Source organism: Apium graveolens, chromosome 5 (assembly GCF_009905375.1).
Source record: "Apium graveolens cultivar Ventura chromosome 5, ASM990537v1, whole genome shotgun sequence".
Lineage (NCBI taxonomy): Eukaryota > Viridiplantae > Streptophyta > Magnoliopsida > Apiales > Apiaceae > Apium > Apium graveolens.
In genome coordinates this window covers 93,933,272-93,960,909 of record NC_133651.1, presented here as the reverse complement: position 1 = coordinate 93,960,909, position 27,638 = coordinate 93,933,272, and the positions used below count along the sequence as shown (strand labels likewise).

At 38.6% G+C, this 27,638-nt stretch overlaps 1 non-coding gene across 1 annotated transcript; it reads left to right on the top strand.

Moving 5' to 3' along the window:
• Positions 1-13,077: 13,077 nt before the first annotated feature.
• On the top strand, positions 13,078-13,184 carry LOC141662549 (small nucleolar RNA R71). The gene has a single exon (XR_012550659.1). It is a non-coding gene; the product is annotated as a small nucleolar RNA R71 (small nucleolar RNA).
• The last annotated feature ends 14,454 nt before the right edge of the window (positions 13,185-27,638 follow it).

Below are 27,638 nucleotides of genomic sequence, written 5' to 3'. Positions count from 1 at the left end.
ATGTAAGCCAACCTCCAGGATTTGAAGATCCAACCTTTCCAGACTATGTGTATTATCTGTTGAAAGCACTCTATGGACTAAAGCAAGCACCTAGAGCCTGGTATGAGACTTTGTCAAAATTCCTTCTAGATAATCACTTCACAAGAGGTATTGTTGACAAAACTCTTTTCTTTAGAATTGTTAATGGCTCTAAAATACTTGTTCAAATTTCTGTAGATGATGTTATATTTGGATCTACAGATGATAAGCTTTGTAAAAAGTTTGTTAGGTTAATGCAAAGTAAATATGAAATGAGCATGATGGGAGAGCTAACTTATTTTCTTGGTTTACAAGTTAAACAAGTTAGAGGTGGAATTTTCATTAGTCAAACTAAATATATTTATGATCTTTTAAAGAAGTTTGACTTAATGGACTGTTCATCTGCAAAAACTCCCATGGCCACTGCCACCAAGCTTGAATTAAACAAGACTGAAAAGTCTGTGGACATTTCAAGTTATAGAGGCATGGTTGGCTCACTTTTATATTTAACTGCTAATAGACCTGATATAATGTTTTCTACATGTCTCTGTGCTAGATTTCAAGCTGACCCTAAAGAATCTCACTTAGTGGCTATTAAAAGAATCTTCAGATATCTCAAAGGGACTCCAAATCTAGGAATTTGGTACCCTAGAGAGTCTGGTTTTGATCTAATTGGCTACTCAGATGCAGATTATGCAGGCTGTAAAATAGACAGAAAAAGCACAACTGGCACCTGTCAATTTCTAGAGAACAAGCTTGTGTCATGGTTCAGCAAGAAGCAAAATTATGTTTCTACATCAACAGCTGAAGCTGAGTACATTGCTGCTGGTAGTTGTTGTGCACAGATGCTATGGATGAGGAATCAACTATTTGACTATGGACTAAGTGTTGACAAAATCCCTATATTCTTTGACAACACAAGTGCCATTGCCATTACTGAAAATCCAGTGCAGCACTCAAAAACCAAGCACATTGACATCAAGTACCACTTCATTAGGAAACATGTGATGAAAGGTACAGTGGAACTTCATTTTGTTCCAAGTGAAAAGCAGATTGTAGACATATTCACGAAGCCACTTGATGAGTCAACATTCACAAGATTAGTAAGTGAGTTAGGTATGCTTAATTATTCATAGATTTATGTCCTCTTTATAATCTGCCTTGAAGCCTGAAATGAATTTGCTGCAAGAACAAAGTTGGCTTTAAGTAAAAATTATTCTATCAACGGATATTCCCTATCCGTTGAAAGCCAAAATTGTTCTATCAACGGATGTTCATTATCCGTTGAAAGACAAATACATTTCTGGTAATTTTATCCCTCAACGGATAAAATAGTGTTGATCATCAACGGATAACTATTTACCTTATCCGTTGAAGTGTCACATCAGTTACTTTAAGTGAGTCACAACCGTTGATTCTTTTACTTAACCGTTGATACAGATATACACTGTTGTATGTATTTGTATTAAAGGCAGTTTTTAGAATTTCTACAGTTTTCTTTATTCTTAAACGGCTGTAATTTATTTAAAAGTATCATTTAATCATTTTACTTACGTTGTAATTCAAGAAAGTATAAAAGCCCATTGAATTCGTATTTTCACTTTACGCTTTCTTGCAATTGTTATTCTCCTTCTCTCCCAAAACTCTCAAGTTTTTCTCTGCAACCTCTACTCACAACAATGGCACCAGTAGTCAAAATTATGTCTCAGTCTGGATTTGTTTATGAAAAGAACAATTTTGTAGCCTTGGTTGAAAAGAATGAAGCCCATACTGACTATCACAAGATGATGGACTTCATCAAAAACTGCAAACTAAGCTATGTAATACTGGAAGCCCCAACCATTTACTGTGAGGTAATTGAGGAGATTTGGACAACTGCAGAGTTCAACTCCACAGATATGACTATTGCCTTCTCTCTCAAAGGTAAGGATTATTGCATTAACTGTGATGATATACAGTCTTGCTTTAAGTTGCCTGAGAATAATTCCATGACACCACACACTGATAAAGATGTATCTGCTATGTTAGATTCCATAGGCTATGCTTTTGATTCTGCTAGTTTAGGTAGTATTAGAAGGAAGGGCCTTAGGAAAGAATGGAGTTTTCTTGGAGATGCCTTTATCAAGGTTTTCTCTGGGAAGATTAGCAATTTTGATGCCATAACTTCATCTCTTGTTAATATGCTCTATATGCTAGTTTCTGATAGGTACTTTAATTTTAGCAATTATGTCATGTTAGAATTAGGTTCCAGGTTAGGTAACAAAGCTAATAGACCACATAACATCTACTATGCTAAATTTCTTTATGTTATTGGCTAACCATGTTGCTGAAGGATTGGTTATATCTAATGAGAGCAATAAACTCAAATTCTGGGCACAAGAGAAAAGGGTCCTTGCAGACCTCTTGAGAATCAACCTCAACAGCCAGGTGCCATTGGTATATTTGCCAATCATGAATGCACCACAGGTAAGTGAGGTAAACACTTCTACAACTCCTACTGTTTCCAACCCCATTGTTTCTTTGCCTTCCAGTGTGGCAATGGAATCCGTGTCTTTGTCCAAACAGGTTCCTACCAAAACCACCAAAACTAAACTTTCAAAACACAAGTCACAGAAAACCACCTCTGTTGTTTCTCAAAAGACAACAGTTGTAATAACTACCAAAAACCCTGAAGGGAGTGAACAGGGTGTGAGTGGTGAGGGGAGGGGTGAACATCAAAAAATCCCCCAGGATAAGGTGGGAGAGGTGAGTGGTAACCCAACCAGCCAAGCCACAGTCTCTCAAAAGACTGTGGTGGTTCAAAAGGAGTCAAACACATCCCTAGTTGCATCCTCCCAAAAGGATGCAGCTATTGAAAATAGTCCCCAACCAGGGACACAGAACAAAAGAGGGAGGGACACTGAAGCCACACATTCACCAATCAAAGCTTTTTCAAGGAAGAAGAAGGCCAAAACCCTAGTTTCCACACAGGGGGCACACACAGCACAGATACATCCACCTGTATCTTTGCCTTCTCAAATTCAGCTTGATGTGACTCTAGCAAATATGGAGTCACAACTCCATTCTCCCATAATAGAAACACATCAATCCTCAAACTCTCCATCGCCCTCTCTGGATGTGGATATGATATTCACATCAATTCCTGATTCTCCCTCCTTAAAACTCAGGGAGGAGCCCCACTCAAAACCTGATGATCATCATCTTTTAGATGATTTGTTGGATCATCAGCCAATTCTTTCAGATATAGTTGAAGAATCTGTGTCACCTCACTTAAAATCAATTCACACAGATTCAACAATTATGTCACTTTCAATATCTACATCTTTTCCTTCTTCAACGGATATCTCTCATCCGTTGACAAGTGGTTGTTCTTCGACGGATTAGCTTAACAGCAGTTATCCGTTGATATCATCAGTTTCCACTTCAACAGATACTCCCTATCCGTTGATGGTCTCTACTCATATAACAGAAACAATTCCAACTGTAGAGGACATGGTTACTGTACAATCACTTTTAGGTTTATGGGAAGGGAGTGATAATTTGAGTGAGAGGCTGGGTTGCTCCCAAGCAAAAGGAGAGGTTGAGAGTCACCATATGCATGCTATTTCTTCCAGCATGGCAAAAGTGAGTGAGGGGAGTGCCACCTTAGAAGGTGAGGGTGAGGGTGTGAGGGTGTGTGTGAGCCAAAGGGAGCCCCTGATGCAAGAAAATAGAGAAAATGAGAGAAAGGCAGGTACAGAAGCTATAAGGGTGGATCCAACCATTGCTAGTGAGTCAATGATTGTGGATGATGCAGACAAGGAAAGACAATTTCAGCAACATTACAAAGCTGTAATTGATAACATTTCCTTGGATGCTGACACTTTTACTCACCCTGTTCCAGCCTACCAATTGTTGGCTGCTTAGGGCAATGTGGAGGTAGAACAGACTTTAAACATTGTACACACTTCAGAATCTCTTCTCAGAGACAAAGCTGCTGTTAATAGGCTGCCTTCTCAAGCTGGTGAGCCATCTGAAGAATTTGGAGTAAATTCTAATGATGATGACTCTAATTCTTTGGATGAGAGCATGAACTTAGGGGGAGAAGTGTTAGGGTGAAAACACGCGCTAATATTCACGCAAGTATACGCGTTCGCAAGTAATATAGAATACTTTCTAGTTCGTTCCCACAGAGACACAGACTAAATTATTGTCTAATTAAACTCACTCACCAATGTATGATTACTTCTCAATGTTAAGTCACTAACACTTAAGATTGTTGATTAAATATTAACTACAATTAACTGCTTAATTAATCACTTACTTAACACTTCAAATTATCAATAATAAAACACTCATGAGATCACAACTTCATTACTACTTCCTTCAATAGTCATTGTTATTACCTTTAGCATGTGACAGTGATGATATTAATCGAATAACACGAAACTGATAAAAGCCAACTTTCATTGTACTAATACCATTCTACCAAACATCCACAATTAAGATAGAAGTTGAATAGTCATCAATTATATTGAGTTCCTATATGTCTACAGAAATTGACAACACAACGATTTAAGCACAAGTTATTCCTTTTGATTACATAGGGCAAATAAAACTGTTAGAGTTACCCACTAATCATGCACAACGTACATGAACATATGCTAGCATGGCAAGTTCTAAATCTCAAGATCCAACGTCGCTTCACAAGAGATTAACACCCTATCTTATATGTTCGCGACACACATAAGACGAATACGCACAACCAATACTAGATATCATACAATCATCACACACTAAAGTATTAAACAATTACTAAAGAATTCCATAATAAATCCGTTGCAACCCCATGATCACGATTAGCCCATAATAGCACTTATCGTCATCATGGGTTCATATGAAATCATGATAAACAAACACAAGAAAATAATAACTAAACTAATTATATTAAAACAGAGTACGTCACAAGAGTAAATAAGTTCAAAGTAAGAAAACTAGCATCCAACGTTACAACGAAACAAGAATCACAAGAAAATATGCTTCCTCTTTGTTGCGGTGTGCTAAATCGGTCTTCTTCCTTATCTCCTTTGCTCCTTGCGTAAAAACACGATCTTCTTCAATCCACACTTGTGAAAACGTCTCAAATCTACTTATATAATAGTCCCATAAAACTCAGATTACATAGAAGTGGAAACCAAACAGAAGTAGAAGTCCAAAAATAATATATCTTTTTTCCCGACCCTGCGCGGCCGCTCAGCATAGCTGAGCGGGCGCTCAGCTTGCTGCGCGGCCGCTCAGCAATGCTGAGCGGGCGCTCAGACCTCTACTGGAAAAAATCTGATTTTGCACCGTTTCTTCGCCGTAATCTGCCCGTTTCTTTCCTCTCGCAATGGTGAACACATGCCAAGGCTTATTCTTGATGATTCCTCCCCCGAAATGCAACTAATAGCCTGAAATGCATAAACACTAGAAAAACGCATTAAATACACAAAATACTTGATTTCAAGACACCAATTTAAGCAATTTTAAGATGCTCTAAGTGGTATAAAATGCCACTTATCACACCCCCAAACTTAAATCGATGCTTGTCCTCAAGCGTTATAGACTCAAAAACAAATATAAAACATGTATGAATGCAATCTATATGAAAATGCAGCGATCCCCCTTACTACGATTAACCAACCAAATTGCAACATCTCAACAAATGCAGTTAGACAACTAAAGATCAATAAACTCATGCAAACGGACATACAGCCAGAAACGTGGTGTGTGCAAATGCTTAACAGATATGCTTCGGAACTAGACCAATTATTATGACTCGACTATCCTCAAGGCAATCACATGATTATACAAAGAATAAAAATTCTAGGCACAAAGTGATATACAATACTACAAGAATTCTGGAGCTTATTACGGAATCGTGCTTTTTATTCACAACACAAATGCTTATTTGACCGTGTAATGAGTGAGGTCCACAAAAGACTTATACAATGGTATCCATGTAACGAGCGTTAGGTTAGCGGATCCCAGACTCTAAAAGCCTTAGGTCACTAGGCACAAAGTCCCCTAAGAACTTAATAACTCGAATACCAAAGAGCCCACTCTTGATCAATTATGCATAAACTAATTTTTTTTTATATAACTTCTGAGCAAGTGCATTTCGCTCAATCTTGCTCAACCCTAGACTACTCGCACCATATGCGAGCCGGCTACTAGCCATTTGACGCCTAGCCACAACTAGCAACAAATTCCATTTTTTTTTCTCCAATTTTTTTTTTCTTTTTCATGCCTTTATCACTAAGAACCTATAATCGAATTCTAAGCATAATAAATAGATTGACCTCGAAAACAACCAAATCATAACAACAATCTAGCCCTTACGCATTCTCTAAGACTTAGTGGAATTACAAGTGTTTCTAGCATGCATATCAACCTACACGACTTAATATCACTTTAATGCTATCACTACACTCGCATCAATATCACAATTCAGTCGATCAATCATTGCAAAAGGGATCATGGCAAATGCATGAGTTACGTGACATGATAAACAATAAAAGCTATATATATAAAATAAAAAAAACTATATGGCCTAAATTATGCAACTATATGAACTAAGCTATCATGAATATGCAGCTATATGACACACACACAATATTCCTTAACTACCACCCCCAAACTTAAAATCTTCACTGTCCTCAGTGAAGGTAGTAGAAAGGAACACAGGGTATACCTACTCGGAGTCATCATCATCATCACCCTCAGTGAGTGGAGTATCAGGCGGCGGGTATGCAGAGTCCTCACCAAAAACTGGCCACTGGATATCAGCTCCAAGGCCCCGAAAAGCAGTCCCTAACGCAAGGGTGAGCTCCTGAGCAAACCTGCTCTGCGTCTCATACATGGCATCCATCCACCGTGAAAGCCTCCTATACTGAGCATCAGCCAACCCAGCACCCTCCTGAGCTCTCGAAGAACCAGCCTCATCACGCCTTGGCCTAGCCATAGTAGCACCTCATGCTGGACGCCCTCCTGGAAGAAGATAACCCAGCCCATGCTCCTCAGGCTCACCACCGGTCCACTCCTGCATCCCATTCAGCGTCCCAGAATCAATCGGAGCTGCCGACAACTGCAACTGCTCATGAGCCGGCCAGTTCACTCCCACTGCTCGGCATAGCTTCATAACCGTGGTTGCATAAGGGATGTTCATATGCTTCGCTCTCCTCAAAAACTTTAGAATTCCTTGGTAGATAAACTCACCAAGGTCCACATAGTACTCCTCATTCAGAATTCCCCACAACAACTGTGCTCTCTCAACTGTGACCTCGTGTGCATGCGAAGAAGGCAAAATATTAGCACAAATAAATGCATTCCATGCACGGGCATACCTGTTCATGGCGATCGCCGAAAAGTGACGATACTCATTAGTGCCGGTCCTGAAGGTCCAAACTGTGCCCGGTCGACAGAGAGTCACACAAATCAAATCCAAGTAAAAATCCTTAGCAGTCTTTTCATTCCAGTTCTCCTCCTCGGGCTTCCTCTCTCGCTGTCCAATCACACGGCGAATCGCCGCAGGGTGATAATCAACTGTCAGCCCTCGGACCACAGAAAACCCATTCTTTTCGGCCTTCGCATTCGTGTAGAACTCATGAACAACACTCATCGGTACCGCTTCGGGTGACTCACAAAAAGCTATCCACCCCTTCTCTGAAATCATGGGTAGCAACTTACCATCCCTCCCCGATGGTAAAAACCCTCTCTCTTTCAGAATCGGCTTCCCCAAAAGCCTAGTGTACTCCTCCTCCACAGCTCTGTCAGTTAACCGAGGCCTTGCAACAATACCCCTCGATGAATCAGCAGTAGGAACTGTGCTGCTGCTGTCAATAGTGCGTGCTCTCTTGGGTGCTATTGATTCGTGAATAAAAGTGTGTAAGAACTGAGTTTTGGTGCTTGCGAGAGAGTTTAAGGGCAGGAAGTTTGTGGGAGATATGTAGGATAGGTGTATGTATATATAGGGTGTGGAGTAGGTTAAATTAGATTAGGAATGGGGTTGAGGGATAAAATTATGGGGTAATGGGAAAAGAATTCATGGGTTTATGGGCTGTGATGGGTTTTTGTGTTTTTTTTTTTCTGAACTGTAAAAAAAATTCTGGTACTCGACCCCTGAGCGGTCGCTCAGCTTGCTGAGCGGTCGCTCAGCAATGCTGAGCGGGCGCTCAGCAATGCTGAGCGGGCGCTCAGGGGGTCACTGGAATTTTTTTTCCAGCCCCTGTTTTCTGATTTGTTTGTGTTTTTGGATAGGTTATTAACTTCTAAGGGTTCCTGTAACAACAATTTATGGGTTGCCTCCCACGCAGCGCTTCTTTTTCGTCATTAGCTTGACATTTCGTACCCTTCTCAAGTACTCAACAAAATGGCACTAACCACTTCTCGGTTTGCCATGTCCCCATAGTAGTGCTTCAAACGCTGACCGTTAACCTTAAATGCTTGGTCCGGATCATTCTCAAAAATTTCCACCGCTCCATGCGGAAACACAGTTTTGACAATAAAAGGCCCAGACCACCTCGATTTCAACTTCCCTGGAAAAAGTCGGAGCCGAGAGTTGAATAAGAGAACTTGTTGCCCCGACACAAATAACTTAGGATGTAGCTTCCTATCGTGCCACCTCTTCACCTTTTCCTTATACATTTTGTTATTCTCGTACGCTTGAAGTCGAAATTCATCAAGTTCATTAAGCTGAAGCATTCTTTTCTTACCAGCTGCATCTAAATCCAGGTTCAACTTCTTCAATGCCCAGTAGGCCTTATGCTCAAGCTCCGCAGGTAGATGACATCCCTTATCGTACACCAACTGAAACGGGGACATACCAAGTAGAGTTTTGTATACTGTTCTGTAAGCCCAAACAGCTTCATCGAGCTTTAAAGACCAATCCTTCCTTGACGGACAAACAACCTTCTCTAGAATGCGCTTTATCTCTCTGTTAGACACTTCCGCTTGACCATTTGTTTGCGGATGATAGGCAGTAGCTACTCGATGATTCACATTATAACGCTGCATCATAGAAGTGAACTTACGGTTGCAGAAATGCGATCCTTCATCACTTATGATTACCCGAGGTATTCCAAACCTTGTGAAAATTTGCTTATGAAGAAAATTTAGCACTGCCTTTGCATCATTTGTCGGTAAAGCTTTAACTTCAACCCATTTTGAGACATAATCGACTGCCAGCAAGATGTACTGATTATTGCAAGACGAGATAAAAGGCCCCATGAAATCGATTCCCCAAACATCAAAGACCTCGACTTCAAGCATCACATTTAATGGCATCTCATCCTTCCTTGTCAAATTTCCCACTCTTTGGCAACGATCACACCTTAAAACAAACTGATGAGCATCCTTGAACAAAGTAGGCCAAAAAAAACCTGCTTGCAGAATACGAGCTGCCGTCTTCTCACCACCATAGTGTCCACCATAAACCGTGGAATGGCAGTCTCGTAATATCCCCTCCGTCTCACAGAATGGGATACATCTCCTGATGATCTGGTCAGCTCCCTGTCTAAACAAATATGGTTCATCCCACATATACCACTTCACCTCATGCAGAAACTTCTTCTTTTGAGCGGACGTCAAATTAGGAGGCATTACATTGCTGACGAGATAGTTTACAATATCTGCAAACCATGGTTCTTCCTCCTGAACTGCGAACAACTGCTCATCCGGAAAAGATTCATTGATTAACGTCATATCTTATGAAGTAGAATCGGGATTCTCCAACCTAGAGAGATGGTCAGCTACTTGATTCTCAGTACCTTTTCTATCCTTGATCTCTAACTCAAATTCCTGAAGTAAAAGCACCCAACGAATGAGTCTCGGCTTCGAATCCTTCTTGGAAACCAGATAGCGAATAGCCGCATGATTAGTGAATACTGTTACTTTCGTACCAAGTAGATAAGATCGAAATTTCTCGAAACCAAAGACTATAGCCAAAAGCTCCTTCTCAGTAGTGGTGTAGTTCAATTGGGCCCCATTTAAAGTCTTACTCACATAGTAGACCACATGGAAGAGATTTTTCTTGCGCTGTCCCAGAACTGCACCTACCACATAATCACTCGTATCACACATCATCTCAAACGGTTCTGTCCAATCTGGTGTTGTAATAACTGGTGCAGTGATCAAACTCTTCTTGAGAGTCTCGAATGCTGCCAAACATTCATCATCAAATTTGAAAAGCACACCTTTCTCAAGCAAATTGCACAACGGCTTAGATATCTTTGAAAAGTCCCTGATGAATCGCCGATAAAAACCCGCATGACCAAGAAAACTACGGATTCCTTTCACAGAATTAGGTGGGGGAAGATTTTCAATGACTCCCACCTTGGCCTTGTCCACCTCCAGACCCTTGTTAGAGACCTTATGCCCAAGAATAATGCCTTCACGCACCATAAAATGACATTTCTCCCAATTGAGCACCAAATTAGTTTCCACGCATCTTTTGAGTACGGCGCGCAGATTATTCAAACATTCATCATATGAATGTCCAAAGACGGAGAAGTCGTCCATGAACACTTCGACATTATTTCCAATCATGTCAGAGAATATAGCCATCATACATCTCTGAAAAGTGGCCGGGGCGCCACATAACCCAAACGAAACTCTGCGAAAAGCAAATGTGCCAAATGGACAAGTGAAGGTAGTCTTTTCCTGATCCTCTGATGCAATACAAATCTGATTATACCCTGAATAACCATCCAGAAGACAAAAATACTCATGACCCGCCAACCTGTCAAGCATCTGATCAATAAATGGAAGAGGGAAATGATCCTTCCTTGTGGCTTTGTTCAATTTTCTATAATCCATGCATACTCTCCATCCTGTAACTGTTCGAGTGGGGATGAGCTCATTCTTTTCATTAGCGACCACAGTGATACCTCCTTTCTTAGGTACACATTGTACGGGGCTCACCCACGAGCTGTCAGAAATAGGATAAATGATGCCTGCATCCAGCCATTTCAGAATTTCTTTCTTCACCACCTCCTTCATGATGGGATTCAGTCTTCGCTGCTGTTCCACAGTTGGTTTACTACCTTCCTCTAGCAGAATTTTATGCATACAATATGAAGGACTTATCCCCTTGATGTCTGCTATGGTCCATCCAATAGCCAATTTGAATTCTCTCAAAATCCTTAAGAGCTTGTCTTCCTCACTACCTGAAAGGTCAGATGAAATAATAACAGGTAACGTAGATGAATCGCCTAAAAAGGCATACCTCAAGTGTTCAGGTAATGGCTTGAGCTCCAAGGTAGGTGCTTCCTCTATTGATGGTTTGAGCTTTCCTTCAGCATTCTTAAGGTTAGAAGTACCAAGAGATTCAAACGGCATGTCCAGCTTTCACTTGCAGGGAGAAGCGTTCAGATATAGTAATTGCTCGTTGCCATCTTCATCATCGCTGTCAAAATCCCCCACTAAGGCCTTTTTCAATGCATCAGACATTAGCATGTGATCGAGTTCCGAAGTAACCGCAGAATCAATCACATCCACTTTTAAGCACTCCTCATCTTCTGTAGGGAATTTCATTGCCTTGAATACGTTGAAGGTCACATCCTTATCTTGTACCCGCATAGTAAGTTCACCTTTTTGCACATCTATCAAGGTACGGCCAGTAGCCAAGAAAGGCCTTCCCAAGATTATGGGAATCTTCTTATCTTCCTCAAAATCCAGAATAACAAAATTTGCAGGAAAGAAGAGCTTATCCACCTTGACGAGCACATCCTCCACTATGCCCCTTGGGTAAGTAATGGAACGATCAGCCAATTGTAGAGACATGTATGTGGGTTTTGGATCAGGCAGATCCAGCTTTTTAAAGATCGACAATGGCATCAGATTAATGCTTGCTCCCAAATCACAAAGCACTTGTCAAAGGTCAGATTGCCAATGGTGCAAGGAATGGTGAAGCTTCCTGGATCTTTCAGTTTTGGTGGTAACTTCTGCTCCAGTTTCACCTTCCTTGAAAGAATACTCTTCATAAACTTCGCATAACTAGGCATTTGCTCCAGAGCCTCAGCGAAAGGTATATTGATGTGAAGTTTCTTGAACACCTCCAGAAACTTCCCGAACTGTCTATCCAGCTTTTGTTGCTGCAATCTTTTAGGAAAAGGTGGTGGAGGATAGAGCTGTTTCTCCCCTGTATTAGCCTCAAGCAGAGTGTGTTCAACAATAGTCTTCCTTGGTTCCGCCGCTTTCTCCTTTTACTTAGATTCTTCATCTCTAATTTCAGCTTCTCCTTCTTTTGCCTTTTCAGCATCAGCAACTTTTCCAGACCTTAAGGTAATAGCCTTGACTTGCTCTTTAGCTTCCTTCCTGCCTGGTACTTCCGTGTCACTGGAAAGGGTGCCAGGTTGATGATTGAGCACTGCATTGGCTAATTGACCGATTTGATTTTCCATGGTCTTGATAGAAACCGCCTAACTCTTGCATAACAGCTTAAGTTCCTCAAAATCAGCACTAGTAGGTGCAGCTGTGCTTCCCTGTTGAGGATATGATTGCCTTGTAGCATACTGCTGTGGTTGCTGGAATCCAGGTGGGTTAAACTGTTTACTCACTCTTTGCTGATATGGTGGCTGAATAGCATTCTGATTATTCCCCCAGCTGAAATTTGGATGATTTCTGTTGTTAAGATGATAGGTCGCTGGCACAGGCTGTTGTTGTCACTGATAATTATTCAAATACTGAATAGATTCGTTGACAAGAGAACACTGATCCGTAGCATGAGAACCTGCACAAAGCTCATAAACCATAGCTATTTGATTAACTCCATATGTAGCCAGATAATCAACCTTCATTGATAGCGCTTGGAGCTGGGCTGCAATGGCGGTGGCTGCATCAACTTCCAGAATACCTGCTACCTTGCCTGACATCATCCTCTGAGTTGGGTTTTGATGCTCATTTGCAGCCATCGTCTCTATAAGATTATATGCCTCAGTATAGCTTTTAGCCCATAAGGCGCCTCCAGCTGCTGCATCGAGCATGGGCCGAGATTGGGCCCCCAAACCATTATAGAAACCCGTGATCACCATCCAATCCGGCATTCCATGATGTGGACATTTTCTCAACATTTCCTTGTAGCGTTCCCAAGCCTCGCACATAGATTCTGTAGGTTGCTGCGCAAACTGAGTAAGAGCACTCCTCATAGCAGCAGTCTTTGCCATTGGATAAAACTTCACCAGAAACTTTTGTGCAAGATCTTGCCACGTAGTGATGGACCCAGCTGGTTCAGAATATAACCAGTCTTTTGCCTTGTCCCTCAGTGAGAATGGGAAAAGCCTCAACTTGATAGCCTCATCAGTCACGCCATTATACTTAAAAGTGCTGCAGATCTCAACAAAATTCCTTATGTGCATGTTGGGGTCTTCAGTTGCCGCTCCTCCAAAAGAAACAGAATTCTGCACCATCTGAATAGTGGCCGGCTTGATTTCAAAGGTGTTAGCTTGAATAGCCGGATGAAGGATGCTTGACTGAATGTCATCAATTTTAGGCCGAGAAAAATCCATAAGAGCTGGATCAGCTTGAACAATACGATCTCCCATGTTTACTGGTTCTTTCCGCTCAGTTCCTGAATCTGAATCCTCAAAATCTAACTTCTCCGGAATATCAAGTCCTCTTGCGAGCACGAGAATGAGTTTGCATAAACGCTTGCTAAAGTACCTGAAACACAACCGGAAACAATAATTAACTACTACGTCCTAATCACTGAGTCCTAATGACCAATGATGGTAAGTACATAAACTAAACAAATACGCCGAGTCCCCGGTAGCGGCGCCAAAAACTTGTTAGGGCGAAAACACGCGCTAATATTCACGCAAGTATACGCGTTCGCAAGTAATATAGAATACTTTCTAGTTCGTTCCCACAAAGACTCAGACTAAATTATTGTCTAATTAAACTCACTCACCAATGTATGATTACTTCTCAATGTTAAGACACTAACACTTAAGATTGTTGATTAAATATTAACTACAATTAACTGCTTAATTAATCACTTACTTAACACTTCAAATTATCAATAATAAAACACTCATGAGATCACAACTTCATTACTACTTCCTTCAATAGTCATTGTTATTACCTTTAGCATGTGACAGTGATGATATTAATCGAATAACACGAAACTGATAAAAGCCAACTTTCATTATACTAATACCATTCTACCAAACATCCACAATTAAGATAGAAGTTGAATAGTCATCAATTATATTGAGTTCCTATATGTCTACAAAAATTGACAACACAACGATTTAAGCACAAGTTATTCCTTTTGATTACATAGGGCAAATAAAACTGTTAGAGTTACCCACTAATCATGCACAACGTACATGAACCTATGCTAGCATGGTAAGTTCTAAATCTCAAGATCCACCGTCGCTTCACAAGAGATTAACACCCTATCTTATATGTTCGCGACGCACATAAGACGAATACGCACAACCAATACTAGATATCATACAATCATCACACACTAAAGTATTAAACAATTACTAAAGAATTCCATAATAAATCCGTTGCAACCCCATGATCACGATTAGCCCATAATAGCACTTATCGTCATCGTGGGTTCATATGAAATCATGATAAACAAACACAAGGAAATAATAACTAAACTAATTATATTAAAACAGAGTACGTCACAAGAGTAAATAAGTTCAAACTAAGAAGACTAGCATCCAACGTTACAACGAAACAAGAATCACAAGAAAATATGCTTCCTCTTCGTTGCGGTGTGCTAAATCGGTCTTCTTCCTTATCTCTTTTGCTCCTTGCATAAAAACACGATCTTCTTCAATCCACACTTGTGAAAACGTCTCAAATCTACTTATATAATAGTCCCATAAAACTCAGATTATATAGAAGTGGAAACCAAACAGAAGTAGAAGTCCTGAAATAATATATCTTTTTTCCCGACCCTGCGCGGCCGCACGCTCAGCTTGCTGCGCGGCCGCTCAGCAATGCTGAGCGGGCGCTCAGACCTCTACTGGAAAAAATCTGATTTTGCTCCGTTTCTTCGCCGTAATCTGCCCGTTTCTTTGCTCTCGTAATGGTGAACACATGCCAAGGCTTATTCTTGATGATTCCTCCCCCGAAATACAACTAATACCCTGAAATGCATAAACACTAGAAAAACGCATCAAATACACAAAATACTTGATTTCAAGACACCAATTTAAGCCATTTTAAGACGCTCTAAGTGGTATAAAATGCCACTTATCAAGAAGCAGGCCCAAGTTCTGTTCTAGATCTACCTGATTGGGTATGGACAAAGGCATCTACACCAGGACAGTTTGGTGTAACTTTGGTCAAGCAAGTAATGACTATTCAGAAGGCCCTTCAGGAGACTACAGATGCTGGTACAAAAAAGCAATTCTTCAAGCTCATCTGGACTCTCTGCATCTCTTGCAGTTGCAGCATATCAAACAGAATCTAAGTGTGGATGAACTCAAGCAGGATATTGCTGATCTGAAATCCTACAATGCTGAGAAGTTGGATTCCGTCATGCCTTATGGTACTATGCAAGATTTGTTAGTGAGACTGAGGAAAGAATCTGATGTTGACAAGAGGCTAGCCACATTGGAAAACAGAGTTCAGATCATTGAAGACTCTATGGTCACCATTCTTCAGAATCAACAAACTCAGACAAATCTACTAATGCAGCTGGCAAAAGCACAAGGCTTGACCCCTACTCTTGATGATAACAAAAAGGGGGAGAATAAAAGGGAAGGGGAAGGAGAGCCATCAACAACAGTTCAAATATCTCAAGTGCTAGTTCCTGCCATCACCACTTCTCCAACAGTTCAAATCAAAGGAAAGCTTGATGAAATTGATCTAATCCAGATAGCAGCAGCTGAATTGCAAGTCAAAGAGCAAAGGAGGAAAATTGATGAAAAGATGCAACAAAATTTTGGTTCTACAACTTCTAAATCACCATCTGTGAAGCATAGCACAAAGGTGGAATCAATCATTTTGGAGCTCAAGCCAGTTAGGAGGAATAAGGTTGGAGAAACTTCTTCCAAGAATATGAAACCAATGGTTCTCAAGCCCAACAACAGATCCAATAAGGACTCTACAAAGAATCCTCTAAGCCTTGCTCAGATGAAAGAAGTGGATTTTCCTCTTCCAAAGCCTGATGAAGACAAGGTTTTGGGTAGAAGTATCATAAAGCACAAAGAGACCATGGATGTGGTTGAAAGGATGAACATGGCTATTATCTTTAGAGAGGGAAAGAGCATATATGTGATGCAAGGACATCCCAAATTCTCAATAGCCAAGAGGGAAGAAGCCAGAAGGTTGAAGGAAGAAGCCAAAAAGCTAAAGGCTGACAAAAGAGCACAAGCAAAGCTTGAAAAATAGCTAAAGTCAAGTCAAGCTGAAAAAAAGAAAGAAATTGAAGACAAGAGTGAAGATGTAGGTATGGGGGATATGTTTAGTGATGATGTGGGAGAAAGAAGTAAGGAAAGAGAGGAATGGCAGAAAGGGAACAGAAAGAAGGCCAATGCAAAAAGAAAGATGGTAGATGAGACTGAAGAAACCCAATCAAAATCCAAACCACTACCTTCTATTCCTGAACCCATTGTGCCTAACCCCTTCATAAATATCCATGGTGAAACAATCACTCCTAATTTGGAACAATTGATTGGGACACCATCAAATTGCCCACCTTCTTAACCACTTCTCCACCAAAGAAACAGAAAAGGAAAATCAAATCAACACCACCTCCAACCTCAATCAAATTCACTCAGAAGCCTAAGCCTAAGCCACAAGCCTCTAAGGATGATTATGTTCACATTTCTGACATAAAAGAATTTTCAGACATTGAACTCTATCTGGATGAGCTGGAGGAAGTAAGGGGAATAGATGCCTACAGACAGCTACCAGAAAGACTAGTGTTCAAATACAAAGGAAGTGGGGAAAGAACTTGGCCTCTCTACAGGATTCTGAATGAAGGCTACTCTATCTTGGTTAGAGTCTACTCAGCCATAAAAAGGGATTCTGGCCTTACCAGGACTGCCAAGACTGAGATTCTCAACAAGATTACAAACATAAGGAAGACTTGGTGGGAGCCCAATGCCTTGCCTAGAACATTACTCATTCAAGAAAAAGGAATTACAGTTCACAAATCACTTCATTGGTTGATGGAGTTCAGAGACAACAAAGGAGTCAGAAGATTTTTCAGACTTGAAGATCAGCTCAAGATTGCCAGTAATGAAACTCTCAAGGATATGTAATCTAAGTTAGACATCAATGAAGAAGATGAAGCTGAATTCTACAGACAACTTCAACTTCAAATAGAGGAGAATGACAGGAGGCTAGGAAAGAAAACAAGGGATCAAAGGAAAAGAAATTAATCTGCTCAGGCTAAAGGAGCACCCTTGAAAACAATGTAATTCTTCAATTCCATCTTAGCATACACATTTTTGCAGTACTTTTGAATTTCTGCTTTATTACAGTTAATATGTTTGTCAAGTGTTTTGTTATCATCAAGCTAAACCCAAATTTATGCCTACAGTTCTAGTAGACATAAATAGGGGGAGATTGTTAGGAATATGTGTATTAGTTTGATGATAAGTTAAACAAAACATTTAAGTAGAAATCTAGTGTTTGTAGCCTCAACGGATAAGACCATCTTGGCTATCCGTTGAAGGAGTAACTTTACTTAGAAATAAGTTTAGTATTGTAGCACATTTCATTCTTTGGATTCAAGTTGTAATTCTTAGATGTTGTAGGAAATTATCATTCATGTTGACTACTAATGGATATGCAAATAGGAGGGCTAATTGTAAATATTTCATGCCTTGTAATTTTGTATAAGTGAAGAAGTATCAACTGATATTGAAGACCTTCAACGGATAAGAAATAAAGCTCCAACGGATGTCTCTAAAGCTTCAACGGATAATATCCATCAATCGATAAGTGCTTCAATGGATAAGGCTTCAACTGCTAATGCATCAACGGATAAAGCTTCAACGGATAAAGCCTCAACGGATAAGGCATCAACGGATGAAAGCTTCAACGGATGCTTAGTTCATTAGCAGTTGATAGTGATAATTCATAAGCTAACAGAGGCACATTGGTTGACAGAGACAAACTGGAATGTGGCAGCCTCTAGGAGGAATCAAGAAAATGCAGCATTTCCATTCTGGTGCAAACAAGGGAGTATTCAAAGATTAACAGCTAAACTTAAATTGCATTAAATAGAGAAATGAAGAAGAAACAAGTGAAGAGCCTTTTTAATTGTATTTTACAGTTTTGTCTTCACTTGTAAACTTGGTGATATATAAACCAAGTAGCAGCTAGTAATTAGATGTGAATTTTCAAGAGCTGTTTAGAAAAATCTAGAGAGAAAATCATCTAGTTTGTACTAGGAAGCAGCTGTGATTTAATTCTTTGAATCACAGATTTTCTAATTAACACATCTCTGGTGGAACAACAAATCCACCAGAAAAGTTTTTAAGTTCTTTGTGTTCTTTACATTTGTGTTTTAATATATATCTGTCTGTATCAGCTTCAAGCCATTCACACACATTTGCTCACTAAAACACTTAGCCTTAGAAACTGCTCAAAACTTGAAAAAGTTTTCAGATTTACATTCAACCCCCCTTCTGTAAATCTCATTGTTAGTCCACTGGGAATAACATGAATCATTTCTTGCCTTAACAATAATATTATGAATACAATCATGAGATTCTTGTGTTTATGAAACACGTAATTAAATATGAATTTTCAATATTGAGAGAAAGGATGATTCTGTCAAAAGCAGATTTCGATCTATAAGAAAGGGGTATTAAGTGACGCCTCTTGACAATGCTCCCCCCGATCTGGGAATCATCTGATTATCGATTTGAAATATTTAATTTAAAAGGAAGAATTTCTCTATAATATGATTATGATTGTAACATAATATAATCCCTCTAAAATTAAATAATATCAAGTAGTAATTGGCCAATGACACAACGGGCTTGTGTTGGTCATAGTCTTCCAACATGGTAGAAAGTGGTTCTTATTTTTAAATTATTTTCGTTTCATGCTATAGCCGAGGGCTTTGATTTCGAAATAAGAAATACTTGTCTATTACATAGAGATGTGTACATTGAATTAGAATCTAAAGGTCGGTACGTGCTACAGTCGTGGGCCGTTGGAGACTGATTCAATTGTACCAAATGTTGGGTTAGACTTGACTTAGAATATTGAGTATGTCATGCTACAATTATTCAATAGGCTAAAGTTTTATTAGGGAATAACATAAGATGTAATTGATAAGAGTTGTCTGCCTATTGAACATCACATGACGTTTCGTGCTACGGCCGAGGTTGTGTGATGGAATGTAGGATCCCTATTCCCACTAGCATTATGAATGCTTAAGTTTCACTTAGGGGTTGTATAAATTAGATAAACTAGTGGGAGCCACTTATGAATAAAGACCCGATTCATATAGTGTCTTGAAATGAAATTGAATATTTGCTAAGTGTCGTTATGTGTTCATCATTTACAGATTTACTATATTCGTTATATCTTCTGCACTATCACTCCGGAGTATACTAGATGCTCACAAGTTGACTGGTCCTAATTTTGCTGACTAGCTTCGAAACTTGAGAATTGTTCTCAGGGTTGAGAAGCTGGAATATGTGCTTGACTCACCTAAGCCTACTGAACCTGCTAGCGATGCACATAATGATGAACATGTTGTGTATCGTAAGTGGATAGATGATGCAAATGTTGCTCAATGCATCATGCTAGCTTCCATGAACATTGAGCAACAGAAGCAACATGAGCATATGGATGCTCGCACTATCCTTATGCATCTAAAAGAATTGTATGATGTGGCAGGGAGGACAGCTTGATATGAGATATCGAAGGAACTGTTCGGTTGTAGGATGTCTGCGGGATTATAACGACTCGTGTATTCTTTTTGAATTATTTAATTGTGCAATTATGGAAATTATTTAATAAATAAGATATGTGTGTTGGTGTTGATCACTATATGTTGTTTGATTATTATCCATATGTGATTTATAGTGTACCGGATTGTCCGCGCGATTAATTATGGGATCGTATTGAATTGCTTTCACTTTCAAAAGTGGATTTAGTGCAAATTTATTTGCATAAATATTGGAAATGTTTCTAAAATTGTTTTTATGATTTTATAATTACAATAATTATTTTTAGCATTTTATAAAATTGAGAAATCAATATTTTATTAATTATTTATCTTTAAATGATTTTCTGAATGCTTTTATTTGTAAAATCCATATTTAATTCCAAAATTCTTCAAAAATTATGAAACTCATATTTATTTAAGTTTGGAATATTCCGGGAATTTTAAAATTATTTTGGAAATTTTCGGGATTAATCTCACTCGCACGTTGTTTCAGTTATTTGTTAAAAGCAGATATAAAGTGCATTTTAGAAATTATTTTAAAATTTTAAAAATTTCGTTTTCATTTACTTCAGGGTATTTCTAATATTTTAAGACTATTTTCGCGAATTTTAGAATTTGTTTTAAGAACAGCTCGGTTCGTTAATCGTGAAATACGGATATGAGTTATGTTTCAAAAATGCTTTAAAAATTAGAGAAATTTTATTTTATAAACTTCGGGATATTTGTAACCTTTTAAGGCAATTTTTGTAATTTCCTGAAGTTATTTTACGTGCACCTCGATTCGTTAAATTCGAATTTAGAGATAAATCGGGTCTCAGAATTTTAGTAATTATCCAATAATATGTGTTTGAATAAACAATTACTGTACTACAAACTGTACTATCAGGTGTACTGTAATGATTTGTACAGCAATTATAAAAAAAAGGAAAAGAAAGAAACAGGGGGAAGGAGATAGAAAACACAGGTGGGGGCGGCTGTCCTCATCCTCTCGCCTCTCCTCTCTTTTAATCTCTTCTCTCCGTTCTTTTTCTTTTCTGCTTCCCTGTTCCATTACCGGTTTGTTTACCGACTGTTTGTTCAGGTTGCCACCGTGGACCTTGTTTTCCGGTTTGTTCCCGGTTTTACTCCGACTTGGTTTCCTGTTATTCTTGGCTTCCTGTTATTTTCGTATGTATATACATACGCCGTGTGTATATATGTGTGTTTAGTGTGTGCGCTGTGTGTGAGTGTGTATGTGTGTAAAGCAGTGTGTGTGTGTTGGTTATGGTGGCGCGTGCTTAGCACGCAGGTCTGTGCTACCTTGGTTCGAATATTTTGATTAAATTCTTAATTTATTTTCTTTGCAGGAAAAATAATAATTGATTGATGTTTTGTGAAATAATATTTCTGCAGAAAATTATAATAAATAATCGATGGAATTCGTGTCGGACGTCCGTAATAAACGGAAACCCGCGAATTTTATCGCCGTCGGCGATGAGCCTCGGCGAGCCGACGGTGGACCGTGATGTTTATTCTGAGTCCTAAAATTTCAAAATACTAATTTAGTTCGAGAAATATGTATCCGATATTTAGAGTTTGTATTGAGACTTGGATTTTGTATTGAGACTTGGATTGCATATTTAATTGTGATTGGGTTATGAATTTGAGTTGACGGGAGTTGTGATTGTTGTATTGTTGATTGGTTTGACGTCGAATCGTTTCGACGGGTAGTCCGATAAACAAAAGAGACGCTGCCCGATTTCCGGGAAATTCACCTACGAAAATACGGGAGCGTATCCGACGATTATCGGGACGTCGAATGGTTATATAGATATATATATGTGATCTATATGGAACTTGATTGCACGATGTGATGAAATAATTTGCTAAAATCCATAACCCTGATTTTGTGAAATTACAAGTATACGTATTTTTGGAAAGCGAACACCAAACCGATTTCTCGAGAATGTGAACCCTGACTGTTGGGTGTGTTGCTATATTATAATAATCCATATAATTACGAGTCGGGTTTGAATATCATTGAGTAAAAATTAGTATTGAGGATATGTCAAGCATACCTAGACGTCTAACGTAGGGTATTTTGACCCTGTAGGTTATAGTCGGGAACCTAAAAGTGGACGATGGACTAAAGATAACCTAATGGTCAGTTAACGAGCTCAGTAAAGTTTCAACAGAAAGACCTGAGTGTCAAAGTCGAATCCAATGTGATCTAGTGGTTGGAAGTTAGAGCCTGAGTAGCAGAGTCGGCTCAGAGTTGATCAGTAATAGTTGTAAAGCCTTGTAAGGCAAGTATTTCTGAACTTTTCTTCAGGACATATTACCAATGTTTTCGAACTGTTTCATAACATGTTGCTATTATTAAACATAACTCCTTTTTTATAATGCAAGTGTTTTAAACTACTTACCTTGAACCCTGATTCTTTCTTGATCTTGAGCCGCAAGCCTTATTCTTTGTAAACCATCCTTTGTTGATCCTCAGATATCAAATCACACCAATATGATACCACCGAACACCAAACACTGAAACAAAATTGTTTGAAAACACAGAAACTTTTATACTGCAACCATTTTTTTTATAACATCAAAGAACTATACTTTAAAAAAAATCATTTCTGACCTAATACCGGATGCTGGTACAAATTGAAAACCGATTCTTATACATACCCTGAAATCTCCTTGAGATATCCATAAGTTTCCTTATGCTTTATTTCAAGTGTTTAACTATCGTTGATTATGAACTGGTTCTATTGAATTATATCGTTTATCATATTGAACTGCTTTAGGATTGGATAATTTTTTTATATATATGTGGACCAGATTCGTGGTCAGACCATACCAATGGTCAAGTTAGGCCAATGTGTGCCTTGGATCCAGTAATTAGAGCAGTGCTGTGTGCTTGCTCGGGGTTAGTGCGTGACTGATCAGCAGCCTAACCTTGGTTTTTAAAACTTAAAATGAATATCCAATTCTAATGATGAGTTAAAAAGCAACTTGACTCCTTGAATCATCTCATTTGATCATTGTTTAACCTCAGTTATCACTATTATGACTTGCTGAGCTAGTTAGCTCACCCTTGCGGTTATTTTATATATTTTACAGTTGAAAAGAATGAGGATGATAGTGAAGTTCCTCAGTCCAAAGTGCGGGCTAAGGTTCCAGTGAGTTGGATCAAGCTAGCAGAAGCTTCATGCGGTATAGAGATAGTCAGATTGTAAGAATGATTGTATTATCAATTGTAAGTTAAATTAGTTGGGATTTGGTATGTTGTAATAAAAGTTAAGGTTGTGGCCTGTTTTCATATTTTAACCTGTTGCGATCCGTGGTTTTGTGAAGCAGGGTCATTATAAATAATATTTCTTATACAGATGTATGTATATTATGTGTGGTGTGGACCCCAAACTTCTTACCCGGGTTTGGAGGGCGCCACAGGTTGGTATCAGAGCTACAGGTTATAAGTCACTGAAATAAGCCTGGATTGTCGGGATTGGGTAGAGGGTTAGGATTAGGAATATGAAACAGAAAGATAAGACATTGTGAGGATGAGTGCGACTATATAGTAAGTCTTCGGCATGGTTCGTGTTGCAATTCAGGATTCTCATCTTGCGACGTGAATTCCAGACAACGGCAATGGAAGATCTTGATTTTTCGGTGTTATTTGATCATTTGGAGTTTTTCGTTCGAGGATCGTCATCTTCTCTCAGATTGGAATTGCACCTTGTTCCTCCACCGGTATTAATGGCACTACCTTCTGTTATAACGGTTGCACTTCTTCAAGCTTCTCTACGCTACTTTTCCACCTTTTGATATGAGATTACCTATTCAAGAACCTCCATTTGTTTATTCTTCTTTCACTGGACATTCGGCTGTGAGAGTATCTTTTTGGTTTACCCTACATCCTGTTCTATACCCCCGGTTTAGAACTTGTCCTATGAAGCGATTGTACCTACGAGGATGGATTCGAGAGCTACAGTAAATGGTGAGTGCTTGAGTTATAAATAGAGGTGAGACGAAGTTTGGAGAGGAGATTTAAGTGTTTCAGAGGATAGCTGTTATCGGGTTAAAAGAAGCCCTTAGTGACTAAGCCACTTGTGAATAAGTATGGGATGAACTAGATGAATTTTTGAAAGAGTAAGAGAGAAAAGTATAAACCTGGGATTTTTGTGAAATTAAATGATGATGATGATATGATAAATGCGATATGTAAAGTAGTAATGTGATGTGATACGAGCAAACTTTATTCTATGAAATAGACTATTGACTATTGGATAGCCTGTTTTACTTAACTACTGCAACGGTAATGTCGGGAGTATTACCAGTATGGAAGCTTTGACGTGAAGCTACAAATAAGATAACATGCAACGATAATTGAAGTTTTCGTCGATTAAGGAAGGAAAATGGACCCGATAAAGGAGAAAAGGTAGATTGGAGTGAATGAATTTTTATGTAATTATTTCTTTAATATGGTATCTTGTTATAGGTCGGAAGGACAACAACTAACTCATATAATAAGGACAACCAGGTTTGTGATTTTCCAAACTTTTTAAACAAGTTTTTGAAAAAGATTTTCCCTTACAAATTTCTAAAAGCCTTTTTGAATAAAATGATTTTTAAACATTTGTTGTCAAGTTACTATTTGAGTTTCTTGTTTGTTAGAGAGCCGAATTACCTGGAAGGATGCTGCTTCAGACTTAGTATTGCTAATTCCGAGAACGAAGTAACCTATGATTATGAAGAAGTTGATTATTCCTAACAGTAAAGTGCAGGTATTGTTTGATAAAAATTTATAACATAATCAGCGTACGGAATAACTATACATTCAATTACTAGGACTATCAGAGTTCTAAGAATTCATTGATTCAACAGAAGCCAGAGCGTGATCGAAGAAGATTGGAAAAATTTCCAGGCCTCTCTAAAAGTAGAATATTATTAACAAAAGGATCGTTATGTCGAATGGTACGTGGTTATTCTAAATTAAAAGAGGAATCTCGAAGTTACCTAGTAGGAACGCCATTATGATCGAATTGTTAAGATATTATACGTGTAAGTGCGATGTTAAAGACGCAAAACTTAGCAAGTAAAAATTCATTATAGTGCTTGGTTTGCGAAGACATTTCAGCAGACTTTCTAAAAGTTGTTATATGACGCAATTGGGATATGATCGAACGAGCTTGAAAGATGAATACAAATAAAATGTGGAGGGTGACCAATGGTATCGTTCTTGCCTTCAATATTACAACATATATTCCTATTCAATTCCTAAAAATGTATGAACTTCTTTTCTTAAATAGACTCTTTGCTATGATATCGAAAAGGAGGATATTACATTCCTTTCAAATTTAATTGTTTCCTCAAGTTTTGCTCTCTGATTGGGACAAACAGTGTTATGGTGAGACGCTTTGTCAAGATGACGAAGAGTCGGATGGGACGCCACCTAATCATGTGTTGTATGCCATATGGTACGAAAGACTGGCCATCTTAAGTACCAATGTGGTTTTCCCATTCATATTCAAATTCTTGTTTCTTCTTTCTTTTCAACTCTAATTTTTGTTGACTTGTGAATCCTAGTTGCTTCGTTGTATTTTCGTTCTTTGCAAGAGTTTTTCGAACAGAAGTCAACGTATTATGAATCAAGCGGACAAAGTTCCTGCTACCTCTCAGGCATGGGAGGGAAACCGGGGCATATGGCAAGGATTGCAATCACTAGCCCCAGAGAAGGATCCACTGAGAGCCAAGGGAATCTACTCCAATAAGGAATACGTCTTCGAGAACGAGAATATGCAATTTTCCTGTGAAACATGTTATTTAGAATAAGGACTGATGACATGGATGATTATGGTGAATACCTTATGCGTTAAAGTATTGGAAGAGGTGGAAGCAACTTGATTGTTTATTCCCTAAGGTATTGTTGATAAGATGATTTACCTCGTTGAATTGGTAATATTATGATTAAAAGACTAACAAGTTCAAGAACGTGTATTTGTTAAGTAAGTGAGTACCAATGGTGAAAGTGAGATTTTTGACAATAAGTTTGTGAGGATTTGATATTATTCTAAGGAATAAATTAACTATTTAAGCGTGATGCCCAGATAGATCGTCGTGATGAAAAGATAGTTCTGAGGACGCCAAATGAGAAGGTGGTAAGGTTCAGAGGATGAAAGAAGGTAAAGAATTTGTTAACGATGATGTAAGCTAAGAAGTTACGGTGACCGAGAGGTAAGCACTATGGTGATTATGAATAGAAGTCAGGAGTAAACAAAATTTGAAGATTTTATAGTTTCAAGATATATTTCCAGACGAATTACCAAAATTTTCTCCAGATAGGGAAATGAAGCTCGCGATTAACTTAGCACCTGAAACGAAGCCAGTGACCAAGGCTTTCCTCAAAATGGCACCAGTTAAAGTAAGGAAATTAGCAAAATAGATGCGGGAGATGTTAGAAGAAGGAGCGATTAGACCTAGTGTACCCTATAAGGTGCACCGGTACTAATTGTTCATAAGGAAGATGGAAGTATGAGATTATGCGTCAACCAGCGAAAGCTCAACAAGTTTACTATCAAGAGCAATTATCTGTTACCTCGACCCAATGATTTGTTTGACCAAACGAAAGAAGCAAAGTACTTTTATGCGATTGATTTAAGACTTGGTATTTCACCAACTGAAGATTAAACCTATGGATATATCAAAAATAATTTTCAGAACTAAGTACTATTCTCGTATTGTCATTTGGATCAACTAATGTATCCGTGATAATTGAACTTAATGGACATAATCTTTAAGGAATATCTGAATAGGTTGTATTTGTGTCACTTAAAGTCAATGGAGAACCATGCGAAGTATTTAATGACAACGGAGGAGTCGGAAAAGAAAGAAGTTGTATGTAAAGTTGCAAGGTGAAAGTTTTGATGATAGGAAGCGTAAATAATTGGTAAGGAGGAGATTAAAGGAGGTTCAGTAGAAATTAAAGTCACCATGAATAAAGAAAGGCCAAAAGCACCAACAAATGTAAGAAATTTTACCATGGACCGGCTATACTGAAAATTTGTACAAGATTTCTTGAAAATTGCAATACCTTTGACAAAGCTAATTTGGAAAAGCAATAAATAAGTATGGAATGGAGAAGGGTGAAGAAAGTTTTGTAGAGTTAAATGAAGGAATGGTTATAGTACCTGCTTTATCACTTTGAAGGTATCAAGGAGATTTGGTAGTTTATAGTAATGCTTCTCATAAGGGAATAGGATGTGTGTTGATGTGGTATAATAAAGTTATTGTATATGCACCCAGACAACTGAAACCTTATGAGCAGAAGTATCCTACTCACAATCAGGACTAGCAGTAATTATATTCGCTTTGAATGATTGAGAAACATGATATGTACGGGGAAAGGTGTAGGATTTATACGGACCATAGGAGTTTGAAGTAAGTATTCACGAGAAAAACAAATGTAGTGGCAAGTGATAAAGAGAGAACGGATATAGAAACTACATCAGAAGGATTAACTATAGGATTCTCGAAGTTGGAATTAGAAGCTAAAGTTCATAATCCAAAAGGAAGAAAGATGGATAGTGTGACCTTTCAGTGGAAGTTGTGAAGGGAAAGATAAAATGTCAAGATAAGATAAGGGATCACGATGTTAGTAGTTAGAAAAAGGAAATTTATGCGCTCGGGAGGAAGATCACGATATCTCCAGATTTTCTTCCAGCACTTGGATGCTATAAGTAGA